The sequence below is a fragment of the Microtus oregoni genome, unplaced genomic scaffold (genome assembly GCF_018167655.1).
Source record: "Microtus oregoni isolate MIOR12 unplaced genomic scaffold, Mior012 000007F_ref0000211, whole genome shotgun sequence".
NCBI classification, from domain to species: Eukaryota; Metazoa; Chordata; class Mammalia; order Rodentia; family Cricetidae; genus Microtus; species Microtus oregoni.
In genome coordinates this window covers 26790366-26806407 of record NW_024543066.1, presented here as the reverse complement: position 1 = coordinate 26806407, position 16042 = coordinate 26790366, and the positions used below count along the sequence as shown (strand labels likewise).

The 16042-nt window shown below is 40.6% G+C and overlaps 1 long non-coding RNA gene across 1 annotated transcript; it reads right to left on the bottom strand.

Annotated features, from left to right (window-relative positions):
* Positions 1–14949: 14949 nt before the first annotated feature.
* LOC121450417 lies at positions 14950–15678 on the bottom strand. Its single transcript, XR_005974597.1, has 2 exons — positions 15322–15678; positions 14950–15180 (listed from the first exon to the last, which is right to left on the bottom strand). It is a non-coding gene; the product is annotated as an uncharacterized LOC121450417 (long non-coding RNA).
* Between the last annotated feature and the right edge of the window lie 364 nt (positions 15679–16042).

Sequence of the window (16042 nt, the reverse complement as noted above, 5' to 3'; positions counted from 1 at the left end):
TTTATCTCAGCAATAGAAAAGTCACTAATACACTAGAGAAATTCCAAACCATTGTCATGACTTAACCAGGGTATCTCTGGGGTCTTTGGGACAGTCAACAAAGTTTTCAAAGATCTCACAGAAATTCTAATCAATTTTAGGAAGAGGGTCCTGTGGTCTTTTTAGTCTTGAGGCCATTCCAGAACTGGAGTGTCTTAGGGTTCAATTACTGTGAAAGAGGCACCACGACCACAGCAACTCTTACAAAAACAAACAAACAAACAAAAACATTTAATTTGTTTTATGAGGTTTAGTCCATTATCATCATGGCAGGATATGGTGGCATGCAGGCAGACATGGTGTTGGAGAAGGAGCTGAGAGTGGAGAAGAAGCAGCATCTTGATCCCGCAGGCATCAGAAAGTGGTCTGAATGTCACAGTGAATGAAGCTTGAGCAAAGGATACATCAAAGCCCACAACCACAGTGACACACTTCTTCCCAACAAACCACACCTTCTAATGATGCCACTCCCTACGAGCTTATGAGGGCCAATTACATGCAAACTACCATAGGAGAGTTTGTATCCTGAGAATAAACAGGTAACTCTAGGCTCAAATGTACAAATAATGTTTTGTACCAGTTCAATACGAGGTCCCATCTGTGCTTCTGTATACCTACAGGGCATGGGCTGGATGGAGATTTCTGACTTAGAATTTATTCCAAACACCAGTGCCTAGGACTTTGAGGTAAATTTGTTCTGTCCTAGGAAGGATACATGTCAAGTGCCTATAGCATCAGCTGCTCACCAAATGCAGGGCTCTTCCTAAATTTGCTTAGATCGCTCTGTGGCCTACATTTAACATTTGCTACAGACCCAAGTGCCCAGTGCTGGGCTAGTTATCTGGTTAAAATGTCCATCATAAAACCCTGCTCCTTGGGTGACTTAATATTGACAAATGACCAAGGTTTAAATGGCTTCTTACATTTGATTTAATCTATTAAAGTAAAGCCCCTGAGCCACCACAGGGGTTGGCACAATTTTATAGTCATACTTAGTATGAAATTACTATATAGCCTCCTGAGATTACAGTTCAACTAAAGTGCTTTTATTTGCCTTCTATACCTGATACATATTTATACAGAGTTCTTCCGAGTCAGATTTCATTTTGAAAAATAGGGAAAGGTTACTGCTAAATAAAGGCAGAGAGACGGTCTCAGGAACTTTCTGTTTCAGTCTTATTAAATATTCATATAAACATTGGATTAAGGCGCCACTCAAATGTATGATAATATAAAGTATGGTCTTTGATTGGATTACTGTCAATTAAAAAATCAAAACATTTTAACAAATGTATATTTTTACTGTGTTTAGAATGGCTCAATTATAAGCAACAGGAAGAAAAGAATTATAGCTACCACCACTGTGAGAATTCATGGAGTCTGTGCCAGCCTGGGTGGAAACGATAAGTATATATTGATTGCCAGGTATTGCTCTAAATCACTGTGGGACATTTACATCATTTTATCTCATAACCACATTCCAAGGTGTGTATTGTTTTACAGATGTGGTAATCCTGAAAATCAGAAATACCAGAAATTTAACACACTTCAATTCATTCAGCAAGGAGGTGGAAGAAGGGATGCAAAGCAGTGTATCTGACTCCCAGGATTGTTAGCAATTCCTCTCTTCATTTTAAAATGAACAGCTATAAAATATTACTGTTTTTGTGGCAGATGCTAAATGTCAAAGCAGGAACTTCAAACCAGATCATGTCACCTGCAACCTGGTGCCTGAGAACAACCACAATGGCTAGAAATAGTCAAAATTTGATAAAAGAAAGGTTAGTTGTTTTTGACAATTATGTAAATGAATACCTTAAGAAAGTTAGACACATGTCAGACAGGGTTAAGGAGTCTGAGAAAATTATCAAGTAACACCTGATAGCCAAATGCGTGTCTCAGAAAGATCATAGAAACTAAAGAGACATTTGGTGCCTTTTATCCAATATGTCATAAAATGTTTAATATTTTGGTGATATTACAACAGATCTTTTAAAATGTCAACCCCTCATTTTTCATTGCTAGCAGTCATAAATACAGATAATTGATAATAGTGTATGTTGCTTCATAGTTTTAAGTGGTTAGAACCTTACCCCTCATTATGATGCTATTGGTGAGTCTTTGGGAGATGGAACCTTCATGATTGTTCTTACACCTTCTCATAAGAGATCAAAAGAGTCTGTTGGACTCTTAGTGTGTCAAGTTACAATGAGAAGATACAGGTCAAATATGAGGAAGATGTGAATTTTGACAATTTCTATTCTTTTTAAAGAATTTTAAAATCTAAGTCATCCAATATATGTGCATAAAGTTGTTTGCAGTTGTATCACATTGCCTGCCCTTATATACTATGATAACTGTCAAAAGTGACTTGAACACATATTCATTATCTCGGCTTCTGAGGATCAGGAGTCTGCTGAGGGTCTGCATTAGGGAGGAACAGAATTGATGGCATGGATACATAATGAAAGGGCCTTCATTAGATTGGGTTGCACGATACAGGTTGTAGAGTATAGAAATGACAGGTCCTCACCCTGGAGATGCTGAGAACCTAGTAGCTTCACAGATCACGAAGCTGAGTGCTGGAGAAGTCTTAGTGTGGTGCAGAAGGCCTGGAGGAATCTTGGAGAACTGAAGAGGGTGGGTTCCAAGATCAGCAAAGAGTGGCAGCTGCAACAGCAGCAGCAGCAGCAGCAGCAGCAAAGTAGATTCATCCATCAGCAAGGAGCGAAGGTGAACAGGCAAGAAAGGACATTGTTTTTCTCTGAGATCTCTTTATATCTAGGCTGGGCACTCTGAGGGAACATCTCCTCTCCTCAGAAATATCCCTCAGACCTGCTCACAGGTAAGTTTCTTTTTTTTTTTTTTTTTTTTGGCTCCCCGTCAGGGAATCGAACCTCGGTCTCCCGCATGAAGGCAAGTTTCTTAATTGATTCCAGATCCAACTCTGTTTACAACCAAGAGTAGTTATTAGTGTGTCAGAATTCTGCAGTGAAAGTCTCAGCTAAGTTTGCACTCAGCAGGGCCCAGCCCAGAAGGGATATTCTTCTAAGAGCTACTTCTGTGGTAAGACTCAGTCCCTTGAGTTGTAGAACTTACATAAGCTTGCTTCTTTAGGAGGTCTGCTATGGAGAATGTGAGACTCTAACAGAAGTTACATAACTCTCGTGGAATTCCACACCCTTGAACATGGGCCACCTGTAACCACAAGGTGTGACCCCAGGTGTCTTCTGCTCATCGGAACCTTGCCTTACAAAGATGCAAGAGAGAACAGACTGGTAACACCACAAATCCATGTGCAGCAGCTTCCAGCTCTCTGTTCCCTGCAAAGTCACAGAAGCTGCTGGAACTTCTCAATGTCCGTTGTCATTCAACTTTCACCTCCACATTTGCTTTGTGACTTTCGCAGTATGTTCTCACTTTCTATTATTTTCAGAAAACTGAGGTGAATAGAGGAGAGTCCTAGAGGATGCTCACCCCTCCCTCAGTAGTGATGCTGCTTCTGAGAAGTGCTCATCACTGGCTGTTAAACCGCTCCTTGCTGGTCGCCTTAGTCCAGGTCTATATGGCTTCCATTAAATTTCCTACAGGTAAAGACTGTTGTGTGGCATCTGTTTATTTAGAGCAAACGTGACCAATCAAGTCTTAGCTCTGCCACGTGTTTGAAGTTTCACTATCACTGACTGCAGTTGAACACTTTTTTGAGGTAAATGTTGTGGAATATTAATTAGTTAAAGATGTGTTACAATCGTTTATGCTGTGGAACATTTGTTTAATGATGGAAAGATGTGTTGCATTTTTTTATGTTGCATTTGTTTAACTCTGTAAAGCTGTGTTACTTTCCTGTCTAAAACACCTGATTGGCCTAATAAAGAGCTGAATGGTCAAAAGTTAGGCAGAAGAGAGAAATAGGTGGGCTGGAAGGCAGAGAGAATAAATAGAAGAAAGAAGAGGGAGGAATGAGAAAGGAGAAGGAGAAGAGGGTGCCAGGGGCCAGTCACCCACCAACACAACCAGCCATGAGTAAAAAGAAAAGAAAGGTATGTAGGCTAGAGAAAAGTAAAATCCCAGAGGCAAAAGATAGATTGGATAATTTAAGTTATGAAAATCTGGCTAAAAATAAGACATGCTAAGACTGGGCATTCATAACTAAGAATACATCTCTGTATATTTTTTTGGGAGCTGGGTAGTGGCCCTCAAAGAACAAAGAGTAAAAAGTAACCAATTCAGGTAAGGTCTTGCTATGTAGTTCAGGCTGACCTTCAATTTACAATTCCGCTTCAACTCAGTGATTCTGATATTACAGGTATCTTGACATATGTTTCTACAGATTTTTAGAACTAACAAGAACTTAGAGCAAAGATAAGACTTTGACTGCCCATAGCTGATACTTCAGGTCATGATATTTACACCTTCTGAACCTCTCCACCCAGGTGTAGGCAGCAGATAGCGAGACTGACTTTTGCTATTACAAGTTGCGTTCTTGCAAAGAAATATGCTTTTATATGTCCTACTAAAAAATGGTTTGTCCTTCTTAATAGCTGGAGAACATAAGCAGCCATTCATCCCGGTGCACGATCAACACATTTATTACTTATGACAGGTTGGTATAAACATCCAATTATAGTTACCTATTTATACATCACTATGTATTTTAATGATGTGTTTTTAAAAAAATAGCTGTTAAGACTAAATTTGTGCCTTGATTTACAATGTTGGTTTTCAGAGTGTTACAGGTTAATGCATTCTCCCTAAGAAATGGCCTAGACGATGATACATTCCCTGAAAGGCTGCTAGGTGTATCTCTGTACTCCCCCCATAAGACTTTAAAAATTCCATCTAGGAAACAGTGCTGACTATGTTCAAGTCGGGTACCTGGCTGCATCTCTCTTGTTCTAGACTAGAAAGGTGTCTTTGACCTACACTAATGTGTGCCTTGTTCACTTTTGGTAGGACTGCACTGCATTCATTCCTCTTTTACCTCTTGGAATCCTGAACAAGTTTATAACGTGTAGGGAAATATTTTCCCCTCTTTTAGCAGTGCATCCGGCTAGTAGAACTGAAGCCCAAGGACCATGCTCCTTCCAAACAGGCTTTATAGAAATTACAATCCTAGACAGTCATGATGGTATATGGTAGTAATCTTAGTATTTGGGAAATTGAGGGAGGAGGATCATAATTCTGAGGACCTCCTGGCCTAAATAGTGAGATGCTATGGCAAAATAACAACAGCACAAATCAAACTAATCCAAGCCAAACATAAAAATCCATTGGTTTAAAATACAGAACAAAAACCACATGGGTAAATGGAAGTTTTAATTCATGTGGGAAAAGGAGACCCAACAAATGTGTTTAGAGAAAGAAAGATAAAACAACTATTCTCATCTTGATTCCAAATGATAAAAACCTATACCTCATCATGCAACCTGCGACCTGATGAACATGCTCCTTCCGTAACTTCTGTAGGAAGGCTGGAAAAAGTGTACTTAGAAGTGAATCTTATCGAGTCAATCACTCAAGATGCTACCTGTCATGCAACAGAGTGATGTTCATGAGCTGTCTTCCGGAGAACAGCCTGATAAAAATAGGTGTGTGCCCAGGGTAGAAATGCTGCTTCCTTGAGAGGTGTCTGCAGCATTCTCCCCATACAGATTATCCATGAAGCTTGTTTCTGTGTACTCTGTGTTTTCTAGGTGTCTGCCCTGCCTGGACACCACAGCTTAGAAATTCAATAGCTTTTTGGAGAGAGATGAGTTGAGAGAGACATACTTAAAGAATAATAGAAAACTACAAACAACTAAAAGCCATGAAAGACCTTGAATATGAAAATGATTTCATGGCACACATTAAACAGAGCAACATTTTGCAAGTCTGAAGAAATGATTATTAAAGAAAAAGACGCCAGGGGTGGTGACACATGCCTTTAATCCTAGGACTCAGGAGGCAGAGGCAGGCTGATCTTTGTGAGTTCAAGGCCAGCCTGATCTCCAGAGTGAGTTCCAGGACAACGAGGGTTGTTACACAGAGCGACCCTGTCTCAAAAACAAAAAACAAAAACAAGAACAAAAAACAAAAGCAACAACAACAACAAAAAAAAACCAAAAAGATTCTCCTCCAGTGTTTGCTTGCTTCAGTGAATGGAACACATGACACATGGCTGTATTTAAAAACCCTCCCGAGGTACGTATGGAAACCACTGAGTTCTTGATGACCGGCTGGAGATGAGATAAAGGTTACCTTCTGTGATTATCTTTGATTTACACAGTATACAACACCCCTCTTTTGTGCTTTTATACCAGGTATGTAACCAGCTTAGCGCTCTCTGTGTACATCAGGCCAGTCTTGAACTTGAAGTGATCCACCCCTCTCACCCCTTTAAGTTCAGCGCACCCAACTTCCAGATGTCCCTTAACCTCCATCACCGAGAAAACTTTACAGGGGAGTTGTATTGGTATGACAGAGAAAGTGGCCTGGGCTGTGCATCTACCTCCATCTCAGGTTTCTCTTATGTGAGCGCCCCCTACATGTTGACTCTAGATGCTGCGCTCAGGGTCTGTAACTGTTCTGATGGTAATGCAGTCAACTGGCTTATGCGTGGAGGAAGTAAAATGATATACCTTGAAAGTACAGTGCCTGCCCATGGCCAGAGCTCAGGACTGAAGCTGCCCGGCTTTTCTTGGTTCTGTTTATTAAACTTGTCTGTGGTTGATTGAACTACCTTTGCTAAAATTGTTCTATTATAACAAGGATACTAATCTTTTTTACAGATAGAGCCTATGCAGCCCATGCTGGCTTTCAGCTCTTCATCTCCTTGCTCCACCTACTAAGACCTGGAATTACTGGCGTGTGACACCATGGCTGGCTTTTAACTTTCGATCATTACTCTTGGAAGCACTCTTGAAGCACATTTTGTTTTTATTCTGTTGATTAAGTTTCCCATTCTCTTTGTTTTCATGGTGGGTATTCCAAAAGACTCTCATCTTCGATTAGCAGTGAGGAGAGAGCATGAAATGGTAAACGCTACAAGTAGATTAAGACAATCTGTCCCTTTAATAGCTCAAACATCCTTTCTTGGAACCTCATGACCATTGAGAAAGAACAGATTCCCTAAATATGGCTTTCAGGACTATCAATAACATGTCTATCCCAGGATCAGCAAAGCTCACTCAGCATCCCACCAGACTGCACGTGTCTCTAGGTCCTGGGGTTAGCACTGTCATGGGGAGCAGCCTATCACGTGGGCTCATCAATATTCTGGCTGTAAGTGACATGTGTCACTTTCAGACAGATGCATATAGAAGAGAGACAGTTGTCTCCTGCTCTTCCTCTGTGACAGGGACAGAAAACAAGAGGTTCCTGTCTTCTTTTACTCAGGATACACCTCCCACAGGGAGCTGACCGTGACTTTCTGCATTATTACCAATGCCCTTTTTATAAGAACTTGAATAGACATGGTACTTATCACTCATGAGGTAACTAATCCCAGACCATCTAACTTTGAGCTCCTTTGGACTGCATGCCAATGTGGACAGACATACAGTTGGCCACTAACGTATTCCTAACACAGACAGTAACAGGCCAGAGGCAAGATAAGTTCTCAACAAATACTCCTGAAAGATTGAGCAAACATGGGACTGGAGAGATGGCTCAGTGGTTTAAGAGCACTTCCTGCTCTTTCAGTGGACCTGGGTTTGAATCCCAGCACCCACATGGCAGCTTACAACTGTCTGTAACTCCAATCCTGGGAGATTTGAGTCCCCTTCTGGGTTTCTTTTCAATAGACACCCATATAGTCTAGAGACATACATGCAAGTGGAATACCCATATACATAAAATTAATAAAATTTCAAAATGTTTCAATGAACAATTTTCTCAAAGCTAAGTTAGGAGAGACGGGGAGATAGATGAAATGGGTGAAGCCAGGCTTCACTGGAGCTTGGTGAAGATTCTCCTTCCCAGCATGCAAGTGATACCTGCCAGTCTTAACCCTGCTTGCTGCCTGGTTGGTTGCTGGGTCTCTTATGAACCTCCCACAGTTTTCTCTCTCCCTATGGACAAGTCATAGTTTTTAAAAGGTTTATTAGTATCTATGACCAAGGATTGTTAAGAACATTTACTGGCTTCTGCATAGAGAGTTGTAAGTAGATGCGTGACAAAGATAGATGGTTCTTTTTGCAATGTTTTCCCTCTAAGTTAGAGGAAAATCAATGTCAAATTCGTTTTAGAAGTGCATTATAGCTGGTGTGCATCTGTTTCTATTTTGAAGTATTGTTTGCACACAAGGCAGTTTTTAAAGTGTGAGAGCAGTGTGTTCTAGATTAGGAGGGAAGAGAGTACTCCATGGAGTGTGTTTTCCCTTTAGTCTGCTTTGTGCCTCGACATTTCTGGAGCCCTATTACCTCTGACTGAGTGATGTTCAGATAAAAATAGTGGTCATTTGTGAAGGCATGTCCCTGCTGAGATGCAGTCTGTGTGCCCCAGTGGAAGTCACCCATGCAATCTTATCCCCACTGCTCAAGATAGACAGTCTAAAGACTCAAATTAGACAGTGATTTCTTACTTCCCTCTTCCATGTGAGGCCTTTTCTCTAATGGTTCCTTTCTTACATCTAAAATTCTACTGTGCTCATGTGAGAGGAAACCACATAATTGTAGAAGAAATAAAAGCAAAGAAGTGAATGTCAGCTCTCTATCTAGCTGCCTCTGTTCGCTTCAGTGTGAAGGAGGTGGAGTGTAGAATAATGAATCCAGGCGCTGTAGTTTCTAAGCATCAGCATCAGTAGCTGGAGGCTTTGCACGTCAAAGTAATCTTCTACCTCCACAGGCTTGACACCAAGTAAATAGAATTATTGATTAAGAAAACTGACAATGGGAAATAGTTCAGATTTTCTGTTGTTTTCAGATATATTCTTGGATGTTTGCCTGCATGGCTGTGTGCTGAGGGCTGGAGGAGGTGTCTCTTCAGAAATGATATGTGATATGCACCCCCAAAGTAAGCCCCTGGGTAAGTTAATAAACAAGAAAGGAAAGAAAAGGAAGGGAAAGTGGGAAGAGAGCCTGTCTTTTTGTGTGAGGCATGCCCAGTGCTGGGACAGACACATCTCTGCCAATACACGCACAGGCAGAAAGCGGCTGGGCAACACAGACATGGAGAACATAAAGTGTTTAACACAGGATGAGGAGGAAGAATGCTAGGTTGTAGAGAGACCACAGTGGCTTGTTTCAGAGCTTGGGGTCTGGAATCTCATCTTTCTCTTTGTATTTAATGTGTGACTATAGCCAATTTACTTAATCTCAAGGAAAGTGGGGGGGCAATACAATACTCACTTCATTTGGTCTTCTAGATTAAACAATACACAGAAAATTATTATCATGACACTTTGACCACAGTATGTACTCAAAAATGTTGCTGTTAACATTGTCGATAAGATTTTTTTAAATCAAATAATTACTTCAAAAATCAAGCAATTGTTTCATTAAAGGAGGTAATTTCTTTTCCATGCTATCATCCTGTCCTTATCTATTGTTTTTCTTCCTTCATCTCAAAATGTAGCACCTTTTACACCTTTTGGAAAAATCATCACAGGACCTGGATGACGTCTTGGAGGATAAAACACTTGCCATGCAAGCCCAACTACTTGAGTTTCAATCTTTTTAACTCAGATAGTTCACATCCATAATCTCAGTACTCCTACTGATAAATAAAAGGAGACAGGAGAATCACCCAGAAGTTCGTGGGCCAACTAGACAGCTTTGTGGTGAAGTTTCAGAAACAAAGAGAGAGAGAGAGAGATCTTTCCTCAACTAAGGTAGACAGTGAGAATCAAATCCTGGGAGATTTCATATGAACTCCACAGTTGAACACATATGGGTTAAAAAGATTGTATGATTTGACTAATGATAATATTATTACTATAATGTACCAGTTCGGTGTGCACTGCCTTAACTGCATTACCACTTAACTTTGCATGAGCACAGTTAAGCCTAGGGAGTTTGCAGAGCAATCTTTCCTTGTGTGTTTCAGATTTGCTTAAAATCCCAACAAAACTAGTATTATATTTGTTAATGATGATCTTAATGATTTCTGTATTGCTCTAGACATGAAATAACTGACACTTAGATAAAGGCTGCCAAAAACTCGTTTAATGTGCATGTGCATTTAATTATGGAGTATATATTGGTAATAAGGATTATCCATAATGCTCTCTTTTCATCAGTGCTTGGCACAAATAACACTACTGAAAGTTTCTGAAACTCCATAGTTACAAGGATTTGCATCCCTTGGCTGCTTTGATGTGTAAAGAGGGAAACTTAATTATAGTTTCTGGATAGCACATTTTCACACTGTCTCTGAAACCACCATCAAGAATAATAAAAGAATATGTTATTTAATCCCAGCTCCCAGTGTGACTGAGAGATACTCAGAGAGAGTGAGGATGTAGGTCAGTCAGTGGAGTGCTTACCTAGTATGTCAGAGCTCTGATACCCAGCATCCCAGAAACTGGGTCTAGAAGCACAGTCCTGGAATTCCAGCTCTCAGGGAAGAGGAGGCAAGAAGATAAAAGTTCAAGGGCATCTTCAGCTACGCCTTAAGTTCAAGGCCAGCCTGGGTTATATGAGATTCTATCTCAACAAACAAATCAGAACAAAAAAACCCAGATCATTTGAACATTTTAAAATTAGCAATTTTAAAAATTCTTATTTCTGATTCTTTCTTTCTTTCTTTCTTTCTTCCTTCTCTCTCTCTCTGTCTCTGTCTCTCTGTCTCTGTCTGTCTCTCTCTCTCTCTTTAACCCCCCTCCTCTTTTTAGATAAATTTATTTACATATTGTACATCCAGGACACATTTCCCCCTCTATTTTCTCCTTCCAATCCCTCTCCCTTACCTCCCCTCTGCACGCCTCCCCAGTCCACTCCTCCTCCTGTTCTGTTCATGAATATTAACAAAACATGGTTTATCAAGTTGGAGTAAGAATAAGCACCCCCTCCCCCGTATTAAGGCCAAGCCAGGCATCTCATGATGAGGAAAAGTGTCCCAAAAGCTGGTAAAGGAGTCAGAAACAGCTGTGACAATTTCCTTTTCTTAATGATAAAAATTTCAGTCGGGCACAGGTGATACACATTTTAAATTCCAGCACTAGGGAGGCAGAGGTAGGAGGATTGCTGAGTTCAAGGCCAGCCTGGTCTACGAGTGAGTTCTAATACAGTTAAGGCTACACAAAGAAATCCTGTCTTGAAAAGCAAAAGCAAATAAACAAAACAAACAAACAAAAAAGTAAGAAAACCAAAACCAAGACAACTCCCCAAACAAACAAACAAACCCTCAAAAAAAAAAACCCAAACAAACAAAAAATTAGGTTTTGCACAGTATTTCCTTAAACAACAGAATGGCATGTCTAAGCTATGTGTAGGCATCGTAATCAAGTAAGTATATGTGTGTGTGACAGACTTTTCCTGGTGAGATGAAACAAACACACATTTACTCACCCCAGAATAAAAAGACTAGAGTAATGAAGGCTCCAATGTCCAAACTGGTGAAGCAATGAGATTTGTTTGTTTTATTGAAGTTACTAAAAGAAGCATGTGAGAGGGAATTCAGGAATGACTCAAAAGCCGCTCAACCTCAACATGGGACACTCCCTAAACCTGCAACCCTGGAACAATCGACACAGCTTGCAGTCAGCTCCACAGTCCAAACATCTTCTTTCCACTCTGGCTGGTCAGAGTCTCCACCCCCAGCAACTTCATACTCCCTTTTGTTTCCAGGTTCTGGGTATTTTGAATAATGTGGTTATGAACATAGTTGAAAATGTGTCCTTGTGGTATGGTTGACCATCTTTTGGGTATATGCCCAAGACTGGTGTAGCTTTGTCTTAAGGTAGACTGACTCCCAATACTCTGAGAAACCTCCATATTGATTTCCAAGGTGGCTGTACAAGTTAGTCCTCCCACCATATCCTCTCCAGCATAAGTTGTCATCAGTGTTTGTTTTTCTTAGCCTTTCTGACAGGTGTAAGATGGAATCTCAGAGTAATTTTGATGATTAAGGATGTGGAACAATTCTTTAAGTGTATTTTGGCCATTTGAGATTCTTCTGTTGAGAATTAGCTTTACTTTCATAAAAGTTAAAATTGTAGACCAGTTGCTCAGGCTCATCACCTCCCTCTCGTGTGTGTGTGTGTGTGTGTGTGTGTGTGTGTGTGTGTGTGTGTGTGTAGACCTCCCAGATAGAGACACCCATCCTGGCTGTCTGAAGACTATGTACTATTATCCTGTGCACTTGCCTGAGGCAGTGACTCACACTCTCAATCCCCAAAGCCTGCTGACCTTGCATCCTGTTCACATCCTTTAGGTAACACTGTCCACTCCCACTGTAACCCTAGCTCCTGACAGCTAAGTAACACCCATAGAGACCTGTGAGTCTTCCTCGTGGGCTTCTGCAACAAGAACTAACCCTACAGAAGGTTGGCTCCTGCCTGGTATAATTGCAAATTGTCTCTGAGTAGTTGATAGGTTTTTTTTCTGAAGTAACTTCAGTGATGAGCAATAGTATGGAAGTGCCTTAGTTAGCATTTTTATTGCTATGAACAGACATTGTGATCATGGCAACTCTTATAAAGGAAAACATTTAATTGGGGTGGCTTGCATTTTCAGAGGTTTCGTTAATTATCATCATAGTGTGACATGGTGGCATACATGCAGACACGATGCTGGGGAAACAGCTGAGAGTACTACATCTTGATTTGTAGGCAACAGGAAGTGGTCTGAGACATTGAAAAGTATCTTGAGCATATATGAGACCCCAAAGCCCACCTTCACAGTGAGAAGACCACACCTCCTAATAGTGCTGCTCCCTTTGGGGCCCATTTTCTTTCAATCACCATAGGAAGTGGTAAGTCAAATAATCTCTTTTCTCCCCAGCAAGCTTTTTGTACATGGTGTTTCATTGAAGCAACAGAAACCCAAAGTTAGACATCACCCAAACTTACTACTCCCATAGGAATGTTCCCTAGAAAATAATCTTTTATGATGTTCAAGACAATGGTTTCAAAATAGCAGGTACAAATATGTTCAAGGACCTCAAAGACAATATGAATAAATGCCAGAATGAACACCACAACACACAATCAGATCAATTACATAAAGGAAACAATTTTAGTTATGAAAATAGAATTTAACAAAGAATTCCTGAGGAAAAGTTGAATTGAGTTTAACTCTAAGTGAGAAATTAAGTGAATTAAACAAAAGGCCAATGGAAAGCCATCAATAGAATGGATCAAATGGAAAAGAGAATACCAAGGCTGATGACAAGGTAGACAAAGAGGGTCACTCACTAAAAGAAAATGTTAAATATAAAAATACTTATGAATGGAGCATGCAGGAACTTTGGAACACTATAAAAGACAAAAATTCAGAAATAATAGGTATTGGAAAAGTAGAGTAAATGCAAATCAAAAGCACAGTGATGTGGGAGTTCCCTCTGTGTGCTGTGATTACCATTAATGAATGAAGAAACGTCTTTGAACCTATAGCAAGGCAGAACTTAGGCAGGGAAATCTAGGGTGGAGTCAGAGAGATGCCATGGAGCCCCTGGCGGAGATAGGCATGCTGAAACTTTGCTGGAAGGCCACAGCCTTGTGGTGATGCACAGATTAATGGAGATGGGTTAAATTAAGATGTAAGAGTTAACCAATAAGAAGTTAGAGCTAATAGGCCAAGCAGTAATTTAATTAATACAGTTTTTGTGTGATTATTTCGGGGCAAAGCAGCCAGGAACAAACAAGTGACCTCTTTCCAACAGCACAGAATATATTTTTGACAAAACAATAGAAAAAAAGTTCCTTAATCTAAAGATAGAGTTACCTATAGAGGTATAAAAGGCATACAGAACACCAAACAGACAGGACCAAAAGAAATAACCACATCAGGTAATAGGTAAAACACTAACGCTTAGTTTATAGAAAAAAAGAAAAGCTATTAACAGCTACAGGAAAGCAAAACCAAGTCACATATAGACAAGCCTGTGAGAATAACAGCTGATTTGTCAATGGAGATTTTCAGAGCCAGGAGGACTTGAAATAACGTTCTGTTCATACTGAAAGACCACAGATGCTAGCCTAGACTGCTGTAACAAAAAAAGCCTACCAGTCATAACAGAAGGAAAAAAGAAAAATTTTGCATGATAGAAGCATACTAAGGGAATTTAAGGCTACCAAACTGGAAGAAATCCTTTGGTCTGGAGAGAAGGCATAAGGAATTAACAGCTCCATAACTGTTCATAAAAAGAGGACTAAGAAAGCATCTCAAAACAACTGACAGGAAATAATATACATCTTTCATTAATAACTTTGAATATTAATGATATCAATTTTCCAAGAAAGAGAAGCACAGACTAACACTGGATTAGAAACAGGATCCGTCTTTTTGTTGTTTCATCATCGAAGATAGACACCACCTCAATGTAAAAAGATAGAAAGAGAAACCATGAACAAATGGAATTAAGAAGCAAGTAGGCATGGCTATTCTAACAGCTGAAGAAATAGACTCACACCAAAACTAGCCAGAAGGGTCACCTTTAAGTTGATAAAGTATTTTAAAGACACTCCTCTGTCTTTGGGTTTCCTTATGCCATCATCTGGTACAGGCTTCAAAATGAAGTACCTCACCACTGTCTCTTTAGTCTTCTTTAATTAAGTAGTTCTTATTTTTTAGTTCTACTGGCTAAAAATGTTGTGAAATAAAATGTAATTTAGACGGGCTGGAGAGATGACTCAGTGGATAGGAGCACTGGCTGCTCTTCCAGACGACCTTAGTTCAATTCATAGCACACACATGGCAGCTCACAACTGTCTATAACTCCAGTTCCAGGGGATCTGACACCCCCACACAGACAAATGTGCACACAAAAGAATAAATAAAAAATATACATATATATTTTTTAAAGTAACTTAGGTTGGTTCTGCTATGTTCTTACAATAGAATACAGTCTTTGCAGGCATGGCTGTTCCCTGTAGTGGCTTGTTGTCAGTCGTGATCAGCCTCCATGTGCTCTTTGGCATCTCCAGAGCTCCTGAGCACTGCCCCCTTCCAGCTGTTTGTAGGAAAGCTCCAGAGCCAGCACAAAGCTTCTATGTTCTGAGCACTGCAGAGAAAGGATTTGGTTATCACGGTTTCTTCTTTTATAGACTTATTCCAGGTTTCATGTGTCAGGGTAGTAACGTCACATGTCATAATGGCAATGGTGGCAAGTCCATATATGGGGAGAAACTTGATAACATTTCACCTTGGCGCGTGTAGTCCTTCTGTATATCGCCCACGGCAAACACTGGACCCAGCATGTTGCTTCTCCGTTTTTTCCCCTGTAGTGAGAGGTGGGACGGCAGGTTGTGTGGCTTCTGGGGTGGAAGAAGGCAGGAGCATCACGGAAGCCACCAGGTGCTTTAGGGCCAGGAACTACAAGACTGAGAAAATTAACATTGTAGACTGTTGACAGTGGCGAAGCATTGGACTGTGCATCCAACCGCAGCAGGGCTCCTTCCGTAGGGAGGAAGTGACATCATCACGTCTGCTCACAGATTTGTACTCTCTCTGCAGCTCCTTGGGCTCTGCGTTTTCCTGATCTCCTAAGTGTAGCTGGACGGCAGTCAGATTGAGGATTATTAGCAAAGACTAACTAAGGGGCCGAGGAGATGGCTCAGTGGAAGAGGACTTGCTGCGCAAACGTGACTGCAGTTTAGATCGCCGGAAGCGTTTACAATCCAGATACTGCAGTTGCCTTCCGTAGTCCCAGAGCAGCTGTGATGAGCTAGCAGGGAGACAGGAAAGGCTCCAGAAGCTTGCAGGTCAGCTAGACTGTGACTCAAGCCAGAGACCCTCCCTCCAGCAAGGCAGAAGGCAAAGACCATAGCTGGGTTTATCCTCTGACCTTCACACGCATGCTGTGGCGCTTACATATATGCTGTATACACATATTATACACACACAGGCTTTAAAAACTAAACAAG